General features: G+C 36.9%; 1 protein-coding gene across 1 annotated transcript in view; it reads left to right on the forward strand.

Moving 5' to 3' along the window:
- The window catches only part of LOC117978598 (variable charge X-linked-like), a 657,335-nt gene that overhangs the window by 162,506 nt on the left and 475,256 nt on the right, over window positions 1-19,573 (forward strand). The window lies entirely within an intron of this gene.

Consider the following 19,573-nt stretch of genomic DNA (forward strand, 5'->3'; position numbering starts at 1 on the left):
ATTGTCCCACAGTAATTTCTCAGGGATCTAGTCCCATCTCTTTATTCCTTTACTTGTTCCCTGGGATATAATTACAGCCTGATAACCAGGCTATGACTACAGACTTATCCTCTTCCCATTCATTCAGAAGCAGAGACAGGCAAGGCTTTCTGAAATACAGGTTAGACAGATCATAAGATCCCCAGTTTAAGAGCCCTCAGCAGCTTCCCATGAGAACCCCAAAGACATCCAAATCTCCAAATGCCAGCCTGGCCCTTCTGCAGTGGAAGCCTGGGTGTGCAACATTTGCTGTCTTTCCTATTCCAGTAAACTGTATGCCTTTTATGGGCAGGGGAGGGAAAATGTCTTGTTCACTTTTATACCATCTGTTCTTTGCACAGTGCCTGGCCCATGAAATGGGCTCAGGAAAAGTTGAATAAATTAATGAACTACTAACTAATTATTTGCCTAGCTGATAGATTTCCAACTTTGATCTTCCAGTTGTTTGTTTATTCAAATAAGCCAGTAGTTTTCAGCTGGAGGCGATTTTGCACCCCCTAGAGATATTTGGCAATATCTGGAAACGTTTTGGGCTGTCATGTCTGGGAGGAGGCACGCTACTGTCATCTTCTGTGTAGAGGCCAAGGATGCTGCTAAACATTTTGCAATGCACAGGACATTCCCAACAAAGAATTATTTGGTGCAAAATACCAGTACTACCAATGGGGGGAAACCCTGATACAGACTAAATTGTAAAATAAAAACGTATTTAGTATTTAGCAGATTATGTTCAATGGTTATTCCCAACAAAATATTTTATTGTGAGTTGCCCAAGCCTGCTCCATATTTTATAAAATGATTGTTTAGTAGGACTTTCTTTGTGTAATGCATTTTTATGTCTGGTGGTGAATGTAGATAATATAAGCTTTATATCAATTTTCCAATTAGCTCGCCTTTAAACACTGAAATACAACTTGTGTTCTCCATTTATTCTCTAGATTTATAAGCAAAATAGATTTCATTTCTTTTTCATTTGTGATGTACATTAAAATTAAACCTGTGCAGAAATATTGTCATCCTCATAGTTTTTCTCTTTGATGAACATATGTATTTGAGGATTGTGAGTTAGCTTACAAAGGTTGAGGGGAGTGCAGCAATAACACCACTAAAATAAGCAAAAAACAACAACAACCAAAAAAACATGGTCGCTATCACCTTGGAATGTAGTGTTCAGTATAAATCCCTAAACCAACAGGTTAATTTGAAGTAATTGTTTTGCTTTCAGAAATGGAGTTCAGCAGCTTTGATCTATTTATCTGGTGCAAGTGATTGAGAATGAATGGGCTTGGAGAATGAACAGGTTCACACGTACCAGGTGATGAATGGAGAATCAGTTATTATTCAAACAGCATGTAGGTGACTTATCCCAGTTGATCCAAGATATATGTGTGTGTGTGTGTGTATATATATATATATATATATATATATATATATATGTATATATATATATATATATATATATATATATATATATATTTATATATGTGAACCAGGAACATCTAACCAGTAGTTCTCCTGGAAACAGAGGCATGCCTTACAAGGGTCACCCATTCAAATAAATGGGCTAGAGTGTTTGATTTCGGATTTCTTTTCTATGAGAGCTAAACAAAACGCAACTACTTTGTGATTTGTAAATTCCAAGTACAGATTTAGGCAGAACCCAGTTCTTGCTTAGAGCAGTCACTGTCAGGAGTATTAAAGTACTACTTGTGAGTAGAGGACTTAGTCCATGATTTAATTATTTAGGCCTCCATTGGTATAAATTGATGCTTCTGGACTTTTCATGGTTTCTTCTCTTTGACTACTAAACCTCTGTTAAATCCGTAGAATAATTTCAGCCATTAGCCAGTCTTATAGCTAATATCGTTACCCAAGACATGAGTAATTAACAAGTTGAAACATTTCCATGGCATTGACTCATAAGTGATGAGAATACCACTGGTTAGCTCAGTGCATTGCTTTATATGCGGCAAAGTGGAATTCTGTAGATAGAGGCATATATAGGTGATAAGGTTTGGCTGTGTCCCCACCCAAATCTCATCTTGAATTGTAGCTCCCATAATTCCCACATGTTGTAGGAGGCACCCAGTGGAGGTAATTGAATCATGGGGGTGGGTCTTTCCTGTGCTGTTCTCATGATAGTGAATAAGTCTCATGAGATCTAATGGTTATATAAAGGGGAGTTCCCTTACACAAGCTCTCTTTCCTGTGGCCATATAGGATGTGACTTTGTTCCTCCTTTGCCTTCTAGCATGCTTATGAGGCCTCCCCAGCCTGTGGAACTGTGAGTCAATTAAACGTCTTTCTTTTATAAATTACCCAGTATTGGGTATGTCTTTATTAGCAGCGTGAGAACAGACTAATACAATAGGTATGCAGATACATATTTATCGAGGAGGTGGCTTTACATTTCCTTTCTGTTGCTGATTTTTGTGAACTAGCCTAAACTCGACTAATGTTTTCCCTGTGTTATATAGCCATATATATAAATACACACAAACACACACACACACACACACACACACAACAGTGTTAACCTGACCTACCAACAAAGTAAGGCAGTCTACTGTTCAGGTTGTGGTTTTGCTGTCACTGTTCTTCTAGATATATTATACTTAAAAAAAAATAAAAGTTTCGGCTGAGCGCCATCACTCCTGTGTTCATTAGTTTTAGAGAAAAGATAGATGATCTTCATTGGATCGTGTGGGTTAATGTGCGGTGACTGTGGGTGGTAGGGTAATTACAACTCATGAATGCTGCACCGTTTGGGAATTCGTTAGACAAAACTATGTGGATGAGATCTTTTCATGCCTAATTCCTACAGCTATTTTGGAATTTATCTAAGGAAATTGTCTTCCAACTTTAGGAAAAGGTCAGAAAGAATTAAGCCTCTGGAAGTCTCAGGGTGTGGTTTATCCCTGCCTTTTAGAAGTGAGAAAAATCCCACTACTTCTCAGATGGAGTGAGAGCCAAAGTAACGCAAACCAGAAAACGTGGAACCAGATTATCTGAAAGGAGCCGGGTGCATACCAACTTTTTTTTTTTTTTTTTTTTTTTTTTGACATCACCGTATATTTTTAGTTGCTTGTGAGTATCAAAGAGAGTTTTGGGAGAAAATCAACTGCTGAGGGTTAAGGACTGAATCCAGATTGAAGACTTCATCTAATCATCAGCACCTTGGATTACCAAATTTGTGTGCATCCTTTGGAGTTGAAAGTACTATGAATAAAGGCAAGAAAAAAGAGGGCAGTCAAATAAATAGAAATTGGAGATCATGTAGCCAAAGCTCCTCAAACCTATGTACATTTGGACTTTGAATTGTCAATGGGCACACCAAGATTTTTGAAGCTTTGACTGTCTATAAGGCTTGGTGGCCTCACCAGCATGCCTAGTTGCACTGCATGTTATTGATATACAGCAGCTGGGGCCATTCTCCTAAGCATGATACAGAAGCATACATTTGTGTGAAGTGGTTTTTTAAGCAAAGTCCACACGTGGGACATCTCTCCTTGTGGCTTTAAGCACTGATTTCCCTGCCACAGTCTTAGTCACAGGGCACTTCAGTGCTCATGTTGCTCATCTCCATCTTTATGTGTATTAAGATCATGTAGACATCTTCAAATGTAGACTCTGATTCCAGCAGTCTGCTACATTTCTTGGCAACTCTCAAATGTGCTGATGGTAGTAATTTTGTAACCAAAATGGGGTAGCCAGGCTCTACCCAGCCTGCATAGGGCTTTTGATTTAACCTAGGTTTAGCTGTTCATCTGCTATATTTCCTCTTTGCCCACATTCTAAAAGATCTCAGATGAGAATTTCTCCTACGCTCGTCAAGACTGTCGTTTAGGTTTTGCCATCAGTATTTAGGTTTCCCACACCACCCACAGTCACCCCACATTGGCCTACATCGTCCAACGAAGATCATGTGTACACCCTACACATTTGCTAATAATTCATTTACAAAATGTTTTGTTATATAAAAACTGGGAGAAACTAAATTTACTTATAGAGACCATCTGGCAATGCAGCAGTTTTGTAATTCTATTTCTCATAGCATGCTCAAATTAAGGATTCATTTTAGAGCGTTTCTTGCTATCACACTGCCACATCTCACTGCTAAAGGTAGAGCTACTGATTTCTGGAATTTTACTGCTATGTTTTTATTTATTTTGGACAGCGGAAGCAGATTTCTAAAGAGGTTATGATAACAGATAAATTGGCCACCAGGATGCTCCCATGAATGCCTGGCACCTCACGATGCAAAGAAGCAGTGCATTTCTTTCTTTTGTTGTCTGTTTCCCTCTCCTTTTTTGTATCACTTAATTAACAATCAATTACTATGCATCTAGTGCCTGCCAGTGACTATGACTGATATAAAGACAAAAAGACATAGTAATATCTTCCATGCCCTCAAAAAACTCACTGTTTATGAGAAATTAAGACACATATAAACAAAAGCACAAAAGTGATACATCTTGGTGAGGATTAGGATAGATATAATATTAGCTGACAGATACAAAAGAGAAAAAGGGAGGAAAAAAAAGGGAGAGAAAGAGAAAGACAGGGCACTGATTCTGTTCCAGGCACTGTGTGTCATTCTTTACGTGCTGAATGTTTTTATCCTTACAACAGCCCTACACAATAGGTCTGATTGCTTTCAGTTTTTATCACGTTTCATAAAAGAAAGAACTTGCTTTTATACTCACACAGCAAAACAACAGAAATGCCGGAATTCAAATCCAGGCCTATCTGATTTACAAGTCATGTTTTTAATTGCTCAGGAACCTTACCTCCTGTCATAAAAATCAGAACTCAAGGCAGGATGCCTGAATCTGCTTGGAGATGTCACAAAGGTTGGGGGAGGGTACAGAGATCACACTAGGAGGAAAACTGGTTAAGCTAACAGGACTCCACTTGGACAGGAAGGGATTGCTGAAAAGCATTTCACCTTCAGAGAGGAGCCTGCAGTTTGCTGTGGTGCGGCGTTCATTGATTCTACGGTATGATGTGATGTAGGGTGGACAGATCCAGGTATGCTTACAGGTCTACACCAGAACATTCCTTAAATCCTTTGCTGAGGAGCATGAACTTAGTCCCCCAGGAGGACACCTTAGGAGGTTTCACAATGAGAGATGCCATTGAAAGTTGAGTGTGGGAGTACAGTGAAAGGTTGAAGCTGCACAGACACGATGCAGTTAAGCAGTGACCGCCACAGCCAGGCAAGTGCCGGGGAGGACTTGTACAAGGAGGGCTCTGGGTCAGATACAGCAATGCATGGAGAGACATGAAAGCCTATATATTTGTGACACTGATATCAGATTACAGTAGACTTAGGAGTTAATGAGGGTCAATGGATTGTTGTGGTCAATACATGAATGAGCAAAGTGAATTAGTAAATCCTTAATTTTTTTCCTGTTCTAAAATTGTAAATATATATTTAGAAACCCTAAACTAACTTGTAAAATGTGGGAAAAGAAGAGTTGGTGAAGTTGTTTACTTTTATCTGCATTTAGCTAAAAAGCATTAGGAATAAACAACATGTATTTTTGGAGAAAATATCTACAGAAATTAAAATGCAGAATTTTATGAAATTGTTGGAAACATTAAGATTGCATTTTTTTTTTTTGAAACGGAGTTTCGCTCTTGTTGCCCAGGCTGGAGTGCAATGGCGCGATCTCAGCTCACAGCAACCTCTGCCTCCTGGGTTCAAGCCATTCTCCTGCCTCAGCCTCCGGAGTAGCTGGGATTACAGGCATGCGCCACCACACCCGGCTAATTTTGTATTTTTAGTAGAGATGGGGTTTCTCCATGTTGGTCAGGTGCATTTTTTGTTTTACATTTAATCTAGACATTATTATCAGGTAGATATCTCATTGATACACAGTGTTGAACATTTTTAGTAGTAAAATAAATAATTTTAAAAATTGATATATATAGTATTACTGTATTTTATTGGTTTAGAGATATTTGAATGCTGCTGTCAGATATCTGAATAATTGGTGGATGGTAGTCAACATTTGATAAGACAGACTATGGTCGGTTGTCATTTCTAACATAAATCTGAGCCCAAAGTCTGTCATATGTAAGTTTTATAGTGCTACAAAGGAGCAACAACAAATGCTTGAAAGCATTTTTTATAATTTTTGGGGGAAATATATTAACAAGAAATGTAAAATTAAAATAAAAATTTATTTGGTGATCTCAGTTTTGCTAAGAAAAATGGTATTAGCTTCAAGTTTAGGCTTAAAAGAGTTTCCAAAGTGCTGGAGGGGTTAAGAGGAGGCAGGCCAGTTCTCCAGACAGCCAAATTATTTTTTCCAAATGAAAAAAGTCACAGTTGGGGGTATTTTTACTCACTATAACATAAAGTCTAGAAGTATTTCTCGTGTATTTGTACTTTAAATTACAGATGCTCCTTGACTTATGATGAGGTTATGTCCCAATAAACTCATTATAAGTTGATAATGTCTTAAGCTGAAAGAATATATAATACACTTCACCTACAGAACATCATAGCTTTGTCTAGCCTTCCTTAAACATGCTCAGAACACTTACAGTAGCCTACGGTTACGGTTGGGCGAAGTCATCTGACACAGTGCCTATTTTATTAAAGTGTTGAATATTGAAAATCTCATGTAATTTACTGAATACCGAAAGTGAAAAACAGAATGGTCATATGGGTATGCAAAGGGTTTCTACTGATTTTGTGTCACATTGTAAAGTCAAAAATTCGTAAGTTCAATCATCGTAAGTCGGGACCATTTATAATTATTTAGTGCTAAAATATTTATGAGAGAGCCACTCTGATAAATAGCACACAGAGTGTCTCTGTGTGCTTTCTCAGCATCTCAATTCTTAGAAACAGGGTTGCTAGAAATGTGTGTGTGTGTGTGTGTGTGTGTGCGCGTGCTCACATTTATATTCATAGATAGCCCAAATTCATTCCCAGGAGTTCTACCAGTTTGAGGTCCAACCAGGACAGTGTGAGAGTGTACCAGTTAAGTATACGTGTTGCTAAACTTCTAAAGATTTTTGCCAATATGATAGATAAGAAATGGTGTCTAAATGCAGTTCATGTATTTTGCTCATTTCAAAAATTCATTTATTTGCAACTTGTTTTCTCTGTTTTCAGTGTTATTTCCCCTATAGAGTTTTTTTTTTAACATGTGAAGAATATTAACCCTTTATCTTTCATGTTGCAAATAATTTCACTCAGTCTATTTTTTCTTGACTTTACTTACGGATATTCTTTTACCCTGAAAAATATTTCTTATCAAAAAATGTACTGTCAAGTTTATTGACTTTTCATTGCATTTGTATATTGAGTCATACTTAGAAACCATTTCCCCACACCAAGTTTAGAGAAGAATTAATTTCCTTTTTAGTATGATTGTATGCATATAGATATGTGTTTATGTATATGTGAATATATGTTTATATGTCTGATTCATTTGGGGTTTATTCTCATGTATGGTTTGAAGTATGGATCTAAATTCATCATTTTTCCAGATAGCTACCCATTTACACCATTCACTAAAACATCCAACGATTTCAGTTGTCACTTTTATCATATACTAAATTTTCTTATGTGTTTGAATCTATTTCTAGATGTTCAATTCTATTTCACTAGTTTTACTGTGTTTTCATGCACCCATAATGCATTAGGTTCTTCATCAATGCTTTACTGTGTATTTAAAATCTAAAACAGCTTGACCCCTACCTGAGTTACCCAAACTCTGATGTTAAGGGCACAGACCTTGAGAATGCCAAGTCTTCCCAATATTTCTGACACCAGCTGCGAGTGTGAGGGTTTCCTGAAATCATCCTCAGGTTTGATGTTTGCTAGAAAGAGTCACAGAATTCTCTGAGACCTTTTATAATCATGGTTACATGTAGCATGTTAAGGATACAAATTAGAGCCAGCCAAAGGAAGAGACATGTGGGGCAAAGTCTGAGGTATGCAAACAGAGATCCTGGTAATCCTTTCCCTGTGGAATCATCCACCTTGTTATCTCCTCTTGGCCACAATGTGTGACAACACATATAGAATACTGCCATCCAGGGAAGCCCACAGGAACTTCGCAGTCCAGGTGTGTGTGTGTGTGTGTGTGTGTGTGTGTGTGTGTATATATATATTTTTTTTTTTTTTTTTGAGACAGGGTCTTATCTGTCACCCAAACTTCAGGGCAGTGGTGCAATCACAGCTCACCGCCATCTCGACCTCCCAGGCTCCATCAGTCCTTCAACCTCAGCCTCCTGAGTAGCTGGGATTACAGGTGCTTGCCACCACTCTCAGCTAATTTTTGCTTTTTCGTTGAGATTGGATTTTGCCATGATGTACAGGCTAGTATCAAGTTCCTGGATGTCCAAAGTTTGTATTGGAGCTTATTGATTAATTGGCCAACTGGTTGAACTCAGTTTCCCCTTCTCCTCACCTTAGAGATCAGACCGATTACACATGATATGAAGGGTCCACTATTAAAAACAAAGACACTCTTATCACTTGAGAAATTCCAAGTGTTTAGAGTTTATGTCCCAGGAGCCAGAACTGTCTGAGGATGAGGTTGATTTCTTCCTTCACAGCCCCTTCTAGCTGTCCACAGACTTTCTGCCAGGGGTTTTTATTGCTCTTCTTGAACATTGATTACTCCATATGAACTTCAGTCAGCTAAACTAACTCCCTAAAATATTCTGTTAGCCGGGTGCAGCGGCTCACACCTGCAATCCTAGCACTTTGGGAGGCCAAGGTGGGCAGAGTCAGGAGTTCGAGACCAGCCTGGCCAATATGGTAAAACCCCGTCTCTACTAAAAATACAAAAATTAGCCAGGCATGGTGGCATGTGCCTATAGTTCCAGCTACTCAGGAGGCTGAGGCCAAAGAATTGCTTGAACCCAGGAGGCAGAGGTTGCAGTGAGCCGAGAGATCATGCCACTGCACTCCAGTCTGGGCGACAGAGCAAGACTCCGTCTCAAAAAAAAAAAAAAAAAGGTTTTGTTGAGCCATCCTACTCAAGAAAGGGGATACTTTTTCATTTCTTAAATCTGTGTTTGTGTCTTTCAGGAGGATTTTTAAGTAGACCCATTATAGGTTTTGCACATTTCTTGTTACATTTATTCTTAAGTATGTTATCTTCTTTGGTGTTATTGTATGTGGCACTTTTTCTAACATTATATACACTAAATTATTTCTTTAAGGATATATTAAGGCTCTTGATTTCTGTATGTTCTGTATGTTATTTTATTTTATTTTATTTTTGTATTTTTAATAGAGACGGGGTTTCGTCATGTTGGCCAGGCTGGTCTCGAACTCCTGACCTCAAGTGATCTGCCTGCCTCGGCCTCCCAAAGTGCTGGGATTACAGGCGTGAGCCACTGTGCCTGGCCAATTGTATGTTAATTTCTTCCAGCTCCTTTATTGAATTATTTTATTGTTTTAAGTAATTGTGTTATTTGCTAAGGATTATTGTTTCTCTAAGGTTTTTCAGATTTCATCTACAAAATAATGGAAATGTTATTTCTCTTTTTAATTTTTATGCCTATAGTTGGCTTATTTGTTCTGCTTTCAATAGCAAACACTTCTAGTTTAAGATTAAATAGCAGTGGAGATATTTTGCATCCATGCTTGCATTTATGGAATGAATCCTACTTGGCCATGGCATATTATTTTCTTAATGTGGCGTTGGATTACGTTTGATAGTATTTTATTTAGTATTTAATCACCAATATTTATAGCTGATATTGGTCTGAAAAATTATTTTATTATTCACTGGCATACTTTTTAGTTGGCATCTAAATTATTTCATACGCCTATAGATGTATTCAATTATACCTTCATATGATAGTAACTTGAAACTGTTATCCATGTAGATGACCAAAGTCTCCTTTAGCATTTGGCCATTTGACATTATTATTCTTTCCTTCTTGAATTAATATTTCCTTTTACTTTTGTCAAAGAATGTTCATTTTAATATAATAAATATTTTGAAAATGTTTTTATGATATCAATATCCCTCTGAAATCATATATGGATATAAACTGAAAATTAAATTTTTTCTAATTCCTAAAACAACATGTTCTTATATGTTAACGTTTTCCTGTGACTTATTTAGAATTATATATTTTTAAATTATACTTAGTAAAAACATAACTATATACATAATAAATATGTCCTGAGACATACATTTTTATGGTGGAAAATTGGGGACAGGAAAATAACAGGAAACTGCATAGGCCTCTAAATACCCAATATTCTCATGGTCCAATCATCTATTGTTTTACTAATCAATTGGGGACCAATCTATTGTGTGCCTCCTGGAATCAACGCTACTATGTCAGCCAGTCACTTGATCCAGAAATTCCAGCACTGTTAATTAATCTGCAGTAGATAAGTACCATCTGGTAATTGCAACTCAGAGGAGTTGAAGTCATAGATGCTTTTACCGAAGTCTAGTTCACTCATGCTTGCCTGGGACAAATGAGCTTACCTCATTTAAGCTCTGAATAACATACTCCTACCACACCCAATTCGTATACTTGATTTTTAAAATTCTGACTGCATTATAGTGCAATTTTACTCATTCCCAGGAACAAATACATATATAATGAAATATGTTCTTTATATAGAAAAATATAGATTGTTGGAATGGATTTTGAAGTTTCACATATGTGTTTTATTTTTCTGGATTTGCTTATATATGCATGTAATATACACCTAAAAGGTTACAATATACACCTAATATAATTTAATATACAACTGAAATTATGGATCTATTAATATAAAAAGAAAGAACATTAGAGGAGAAATAATTGAAGGTAAAAATAACTTTGAAATTACTCTTAATTGATTCAATAGATAACTGCTCAAAATAATAATATCAACAGTATATTAGATTATCATAGCTTATGGGTAAGTGAAACAAATGATAGCAATATTATAAAGGAAGTGAGGAAGGAATTGCAAATCCTCTTCTGAACTACCCATGAAATGGGATAATATGATTTTCAGGTATATTTAGATTAGTGTAACTCTGGTATAAATTCATGGTCAACCACTGCAGTTGTTTAAAAAGAAGAATAATTGGGCTGGGTGCAGTGGCTCACGCCTGTAATCCCAGCACTTTGGAAGGCCAAGGCAGGTGGATCACCTGAGGTCGGGAGATCAAGACCAGCCTGACCAACATGGGGAAACCCTGTCTCTACTGAAAATACAAAATTAGCCGGGCATGGGGGCACATGCCTGTAATCCCAGCTACTCAGGAGGCTGAGTCAATAGAATCCCTTGAACCCGGCAGGCAGAGGTTGTGGTGAGCCGAGATCACGCCATTGCACTCCAGCCTGGACAACAAGAGCAAAACTCCCTCTCAAAAAAAAAAAAAAAGAAAAAAGAAAAAGAAAAATTGATATGTTCAGAGAGGAGAGAAAAATGGACATATATAAAATGCTCAGTTTAAACCAGAGAAGAGAGAAAATGAGGGAGGATTAGAAACAACAACAAAAAACAAGTACTACAGATGCAAAACAGTTACAAACTTGGTAGATTTTAATCTCACTATATCCTTAGTTGTTTTAAATGCAAATGGTCTAGATACAGCAATTAAATTCAGACACTGTCAGAATGGGTTTAAAAAAAAGAAGATCCAACCATATGGTGTCTACAAAACCCATTTTAAATATAGAGACAGATTGAAAATAAAGGGACAGAGAATGATATGCTAATACTAATCAAAAGAAAGCAGGAGTAGCTAGCTATACTTTAATTACAGACAGAACAGATTTCAGAGAAAGAAAAATTATCAGTGATGAAGAAGAATGTTACATTAAGATAAAGTGGCCAATTCGTCAAGGAGGCATAACATGCTTAATGTATGTGGACCTGACTCACAATACATGAGACAAAATCTGAAAGCTGAAAAATATCAAAATATTTGCAGATTAAACACCACACTGGTAAATAACACATGGCTCATAAAAGAAGTCTGAAGAGAAATTTAAAAATACTTTTAAGTATACGAAAGTGAAAGTAAAACATCAAAATTTTTGATATATAGCAAAAGCACTATTTATAGGGAAAAATCATAGCATTGAAATACATATATTAGACCAGGCGTGGTGACTCATGCCTGTAATCCCAGCGCTTTGGGAGGCTGAAGCAGACAGATCACAAGGTCAGGAGTTTGAGACCAGCCTGGTCAATATGGTGAAACCTCGTCTCTACTAAAAATACAAAAATTAGCTGGGCACAGTGGTGCGTGCCTGTAATCCCAGCTACTCGGGAGGCTGAGGCAGGAGAATCGCTTGAACCCTGGAGGTGGAGGTTGCGGTGAGCCGCGATCGCGCCACTGCACTCCAGCCTGGGCGACAGAGCAAGACTCTGTCTCAAAAAAAAAAAAACAAAAAAAACATATATTAGAAAAGAAGAAAGACTCGAGTAGCTGAAGCTCTATTTTACGAAACTTAAAAAAAAAAAAGCAGAAGAAAAAAGATCATAAAAAATGAGAGCAGAACACAATGAAATTAAAATTTAAGAAAAATAGAGAAAACCAAATGAAGGCAAAAGCTGGTTCTTTGAATGGATCAATACAATTGATAAGCTTCTAGCTAGTCTAACCAACGAAAACACAAAGAAGACACAAATTATCAATGTCAGAAATGAAAGGAAAGAATTACTACTAACTCCACAGACATTAAAAGGATAATGAAGGAATATTATGAACAACTCTATGCCCACAAATTTGGTAATTTGGATAAAATAGGCCAACTCCTTGAAAGGCAAAATCTACCAAAACCTGTACAAAGAGAAATAGATAATTTGAATAGGCTTATATATATATAAAAGTAGTTGAATCAATAATTAATAACTTCCCAAAAATTACTGGTTTCCAAGTGTTCACAGTTGAATTCTACTCAACATTTAAAGAAGAAATATTTCAATTTTCTACAGTCTTTTTAAAAAAAGGCAAACAGAAGAAATCTTCTTAACTCATTCTCTGAGGCCACCATTATCCTGACACCAAAACCAAGTAAAGACATTACAAGAAAAGAAAAACAGATGTCTATATTTTTCAAAGACATAGATACAGAAATTTCTAAACAAAATATTAGGAAATTGAATCCAATATTAGGAAATTGAATCCAATCATGTATTAACAGAATTATACATCGTGATTACCAAATGGAACTTATTCCAGGTATACAAGAATGGCTCAACATTTAAAAATTCATTAATGAAAAGAAAAATATCATATGATTATATCAATATATGCACAAAAATTGACAAAATCCAAAACCCATTTGGGATAAATATCCTCAGCAAACTAGGAATAGAAGGGAACTTTCTCAAGTTGATAAAGGGTATCTTAAAGAAAAACCTTTAGCTAACATCATGCTTAATGGCGAGAAAATATATTTACTCTTAAGATCAAGAAGCAAGCAAGATGTCTCCTCTTCTATTCAACAATGTACTGGAAGTTCTAGTTAATGCAATAATACAAGGAGAGGAAATATAACATGTACAGATTAAGGGGGAAGAAATAAAACTGTCTTTCTTCACAAATGATATGATTATTTATGTATAAAATCTCAAAATCAATGTAATCTTGTAACTAATAAGTTATGGCAAGGCCACAGACTACAAGGTTAAAATGCAAAAGCCAGTCAGTTTCCTATAGGCCAACAATAATTATTGGAATTATTGAAATTTGGAATTAAAAACCTAATTAGCACCACAAAAGTGAAATATTTAGGAAAAAAACCTAACAAAATATGTATAAGAGCTACACAAGAAAAATACAAAACTCTAATGAAAATAAAAAGTCTAAATAAATGGAATGATATTCCATATTCATGGATAGAATGACTCAATGTTGTCAGTTCTTCCAAAATTGATCTAGAGATTCAACACAATTTCCTTGATAATTACTGAGCTAATTGCTTCATAAGTCAAAGGTAGTGTTGGGGTGCAGAGAATAATACCCCAAAGTATGAGGTGCTTTGGCATGCTGAACATTTTTGAAATAAAGGAAATTGGAAGGCCTTAGAAGCTGCCTTAGAACCAAGGACTTTCTAACCCTCCCTTGTTTCTCCCCACATCCTCAAGCGCAGGGAGGGGTTCTCTCTGGAAGTTCCTTCCTCTGACTGAGGAAAACTTCTTCTGAAAGAAATGCAGTTGTCTTAAGATGCCTTCCCTAGGAATCTCATCAACTAACTGGGAAAGTTTAATACTGGAGAAGAGAAAAAACTAAATGTAGTCACCATGCCCAGACAGACTTTTCCTCTGTTTTTCAGAGGGCAGCTCGTAGAGATTACCTAAGAAACTTTATCTGCATAATAAAACAATCTTTGTTCACAGTGGATTTCTACCCCACACCTTCTGTCATAACTTATAGGTCCCATTTAGCTTCCAAAGACAATCATTTACAAACTATTTTCTGCTCTTTGGGCTCATTCAATTCCCCAAAATTATTATTTACTACTCCTCAAAATTGCCTACACCTCCCATTTCTGTCTCCTCATAAATAGGATATTTAAGCCTCAACCATCTGGCCCTTCTTTGAGTCTTATATTTTATATGGCTCCCATGCTTATGTACATTAATACATGTGTATGCCTTTTCTCTTATTAATCTGTATATTGTCAGTTGTTTAGCACTTTAGAGGGAAGGGAAAATTCCTTTTGCCCCTACAGTAGTTTCTTATTGCAAAGGATGTGACAAAAAAAAAAAAAAGATAGATTCACACAAAATCACTGCATCTTACAAGAGTCCACTGGTAAGAGAAATGGAAATGCAAAAGGCACTTGCTCCATTGGAAAAAAAAATTGTCAGTTTCATCTCTTTGTCTACACATTTTGAATTTGTTCTCATGTTGAAATAACAATACAGTAATTATTCACTCTCATATTTATGCTATCATGTTCAGTCTTTTGAATATGCCAGATGTCAGCAATTGGCAGCCTGTTGCCAAATTCAGTCTGATTCCTGTTTTTGTAAATAAAGTTTTATTGGATCATATCCCAGGTTATTGATTTGTGTATCATCTGTGGCTGCTTTTGTGCTAGTGGCAAGTTGAGTAGCTCCGACCGTGACCACGTGGCTTGCAAAGCCAAATACATTTACTATCTGACTCTTTACGGAAAATATTTACAGATCCCTGGCATTTATAATTTTTAGAAAACCTTCAGCACCCACAGGAAATGTGTAACAGAAGTACAGCTGGTTTGTTAAGTTCAGGACTGCCCTAACAGGGATACTGTAGCTTTGTTTTAAGTTGTGCTAAAGAAAGTACAAAAAGTATATTTATGGTTGGCTGTGAAGAAGACTCAAAGTAAAACATTTTTATGCAATACATATCAATGTCCATTTCACAATGGTTTAATTTATGCTGTAACAGTGTGTGGTGCTAAAGTTGTTTTATAAAAATCATTTTATTGCAATTATAATTCTATTATACTTAATGGATGGTTGTGCCAGCCAAAAAACCTACTCTACTAAAAATAGAGTTTTAAAGATAGAATGGATCTTAGACATAATTGGATTCTTTTTTCAAGAGGGAAAATCATACTATAGAAATTAAGATTTTTTCTAATGACCATACCGTGATTGAATATCACTTTACCTCTGAACCCGCCTGAACATATTGAAAGAAATATGAAAGTAGTTCAATATTGGACCCAGTGTCATTGAACCCAACCTGAGGGTCTACAGGCAATTTTTTGGTATTTGACTGATTGCCTACTATATTTTTCCTTGTTATTTTTCTTCTTCATTTTGATGGTAACCTAATAAATAATGAAGCATGCCCTGCATCATCAAGATGGCTAACTTTCCATGTGACCCATTATGAGGTCTGCTACCTTTGTCTGTGTTTCCAATTGTTTGGTGCCAAATAATGCCCTTTAATTGTTGAAGGTAGTAAAAAAAAGAACCATGGATGAGGGGTGCCAGAATATGCCACCTCAAAATATGCCTCTTTGATGTATGGATTATTTTGAGCTAAAGATCATTGAGAATCAGCAGACACAAGAAAACCTTTAGAAACAGGGCACAAGATTTTGTTTCATATGTAAATTTACATGGATAAAGAAAATATCCATTTGTCAAAGATATCTTCTTCTCCCACTATCAGCAAGAGAATAATTCTTTTTTTTTTTTTTTTCTTTTTTTTGAGATGGAGTCTCGCTCTGTAGGCAGGCTTGAGTGCAGTGTCGCACGATCTTGGCTCACTGCAACCTCTGCCTCTCAGGTTCAAGCGATTCTCCTGCCTCAGTCTCCTGAGTAGCTGGGAGTACAGGTGCGCGCCACCATGCCCAGCTAATTTTTGTATTTTTAGTAGAGATAGGGTTCCACCATGTTGGTCAGGATGGTCTCGATCTTTTAACCTCATGATCTGCCCGGCCTCAGTCTCCCAGAGTGCTGGGATTACAGGTATGAGCCGCTGCTCCCGGCCAGCAAGAGAATAATTCTAAACAACTGTTATTTAAATGATTTAAATCTGCATGAGAAGCCTTAGTAATCAACCCTTGCTTACTACACTTTACCTGGTCATCTTTCCACAACTTGCCTCCCCCACTGGGAAACCCAAAGTCCTGTTTGTTTTGTTTAGCCTAAGATGTTATATCAGCCCAAATCCGACCACACCTTAGAGTTAATCATCCCTGTGTGCTCCCATATATACATGTGTAAACTAGAAATACAATCCTAAATTCTCCACCAATTGAATGGACCCCTTTTGGCCAAGAGGACCCCAGCAAAACCTTAAAAACTGAATTACTGGCCATGACAGGAAGGGGAGTCAACACACCTCATCATAACCCCTCCATTTTGGAGTTTAGGCACAGCAACTGACCAGGACTGATATTAAAATAGAGATCATAAGACTGACAAAGCAGACTCATTGTGGCAATAAGATACCAAATTATAAATAAGACCTATGGCCAGGCCAGACAATGGTTAAGTCATGCCTGTAGGGCATCAACCTTGCTACACAGCATCCTTATCTTAAAGATGCCTTTCTGCCGACTCCAAGTTTGAGACAGAGCCTTGCTCTTTAACCAATTACAAATTAAAGAATCTCTGAATCCACCTATGATCTGTAAGCCCCCTCTGTAAGCTGTCTCACCTTTTGGGGCTGGAACAATGTATACCTTCTATGTACTGATTTATATTTTTCCCTTTAATTTATGTCTCCCTGAAGTGTTAGGTTGGTGCAAAAGTAATTGTACTTTTCGCCATTGAAGGTAACTGCAAAAATCATGATTATTTTTGCATCAACCTAATATAAAACCAAACTGTTACCCTGCCTCCCGGGTTTTTCTCAGGATTCCTTGAGACTGTGTTTCCTTGGACTGAATTCACTCATTGGCGCAGAATAAACATCTTTAAAACATATTAGTGTTTTCTTTTTCTGTTAACGCATGCACAAGGCATGTGGTAATGAACTTTTGTTTTTCTCTTGTTAATCTGTCTTTTGCCAGTTCATTTTACAGGGCCCCACCCAGAGTTCCTAAGATGAGTAGAGAAAGAAGGTATTATTTTCTCCCCTACCCTGTCCAGGTACATAAATGATGCATTTATTTTCGTGAACACCAAATGGCCTCAACCCAGGTTGCTTGGGTGAACTTCACTGCATGTATGATGAGCAGAGGTGGCCCCGATGGTTTTGTGCATCACTCTGCTGTTGGCTTTGCCAGAATCAGAACACTTGCATGTGGTAGCTGCTTCCACAATTATGTTCTGAGCAACCATTTAGTCTCAGCAAAGCAGCAGCTTCCATCATGTTCAATTACTGCTAATTTAGATTTTATTGCTCTGTAGTTTTGTTTGCTTTTAACTGACAAAATTGCTTTGATTTCATTGTCTTATAAAAGCTAAAGATCTATGAGTTAATCAATTTGTATTTGTATCTATATATATTATGTATATAAATGTATCTACATATATACATTATGTAAATGTATCTACATATATACATTATGTATATAAATGTATCTACATATACATTATATAGAAATACAAATATATATACATTATATAGAGATACAAATATATATACATTATATATAGACATATATATTTATACATATGTACATATCAAGAAGGTAAGTCAACACTAGAAGTCAAGGAGACTGTTTCTTTTATCATTTTTTGATGTTTGATTTATTTTACAAAATTGTAGAACATATACATGACATAAAATCTACCATTATAACTATTTTTAAGTGTACAGTTCAGTGGTATTAAGTACATTCACATTACCGTGCAACTATCACTGGCATCCATCTCTAGAACTTTTTTCATCTTCCCAAATTGAAACTCTATACCCATTAAATACTACCTTCTGATTCTCCCCTCTCTCCAGCCCTGGCAAATATCATTCTGCTTTCTGACTCTGTGAATTTAATGTCTTGAAGTACCTAATATGAGTGGAATCATACAAGTACAGCATTTGTCCTTTTCTGACAGGTTTATTTTTCTTAGCATGCCTTTCCCTTTGCAGGACATCAAAGCAATGCACATGTTTGAGAAAGTCTGTGGTCTCCTATAAAGCATTTACACCTGGCTCTTCTAAGTTAACTTTTGTCACACATGCACAGGAATGTGTGACTGCCTGAGGAGATGGATTGCAGATCACGCTGGTGGTAAATAGTGGGAGTATTTCCATAGCCTAGCAATTTGTGGGGACACATCAACTGAAGTAGCCCTGCCTTGCTGTTTTTACTTAATTTAGCAGGAGAGGTGGGGCTGCTGAAATTTAGCCCCTCTCAGGGTGGGCTATCAGGTCAGATTTCATATTTGTGTCATGTGTCTCTTTGTTCTATAAGCCTTTAGTTGGGTTTGGCTCTGGAAGCTCAGTTGCAGGCAGACTGTCTACTCCAGCTGCCAAAAATGAGCAGGCTCCCTTGTGTTGTAGCCTGGGCTCCTTATAGAATCTTGGTGTGATGTGCTGCCAGGGCTGTCCTGCTGAGAGACAGTGGTGAATGCTTCCAGGGCACGATGTGCCATAATGTTCTAGACTCTCATTTCTGCTGATCTTTTATTACGTATGATAATAATGATGGTGGTGCCTACAATAGTGGTTGATATTTTCTAGAAGAAATAATACATGTGGATTTATTCCTCCAGCCACAGAAGCATGCTTTCCTCTTTTTAGACTACTCGAGTTCATTCAAACAACATGTGATTGGGTCATGTATTGTTCACCAGTATAAACACAGCACCTATATACCCGGATTGCCTCTCTTCTTTTCTGGTTGCCTTGAGACAATTGAAAGAAACTACTTGGTGCCAGGGCCATTGTAAACACTGGTAATGGCCAGGTACTGATTGATCATGATGGACCTTGCATAAGCTGTTATTACTTCTATAAACCTTAATTAAGAAGGGGGTGTATTAGTCTGTTTTCACGCTGCTAATAAAGACATACCTAAGACTGGGTAATTTGTATAGGAAAAAGGTTTAATGGACTTACAGTTCCACATGGCTGGGAAGCCTCACAATCATGGCGGAAGGCAAGGAGGAGCAAATCATGTCTTACATGGA

Source organism: Pan paniscus, chromosome X, assembly GCF_029289425.2.
Source record: "Pan paniscus chromosome X, NHGRI_mPanPan1-v2.0_pri, whole genome shotgun sequence".
NCBI lineage: Eukaryota > Metazoa > Chordata > Mammalia > Primates > Hominidae > Pan > Pan paniscus.